Source organism: Sinocyclocheilus grahami, unplaced genomic scaffold (assembly GCF_001515645.1).
Source record: "Sinocyclocheilus grahami isolate Dianchi unplaced genomic scaffold, SAMN03320097.WGS_v1.1 scaffold1236.1, whole genome shotgun sequence".
In the NCBI taxonomy this organism is placed as follows: domain Eukaryota; kingdom Metazoa; phylum Chordata; class Actinopteri; order Cypriniformes; family Cyprinidae; genus Sinocyclocheilus; species Sinocyclocheilus grahami.
In genome coordinates this window covers 147,315-147,676 of record NW_015506415.1, presented here as the reverse complement: position 1 = coordinate 147,676, position 362 = coordinate 147,315, and positions in this window count along the sequence as shown.

The following is a 362-nucleotide window of genomic DNA, read 5'->3' as shown; positions in this document are numbered from 1 at the left end:
CAAACAAACAAAAGTGCCTGATTCTGGAGGTTTTCTCTTCATGAGGGTTTCAAAAATTTGGGCCTACAAACTATAGTGTTCTGAGACATGAACCAACCAGCAACATTCATTTAAAGCTAAAGAGGATATAAAAGAAACAAAAAAGACAATCCTTTGTCACAATCTTTTATACTCTAAACTATACCAGGATGCTCTTACATTAACCAATCGTAATGCATATCTCTCATACATTCCCTTTTATGGGACCCCTGGCTAACAGAAATAACAATTTCTTGTCTCGCACCTTTTGACACGTGGTATAACATGAGCATGCATAAAGAACAGAATAAACAGATGATTAAATAATTTTTCATCGCAGTGAC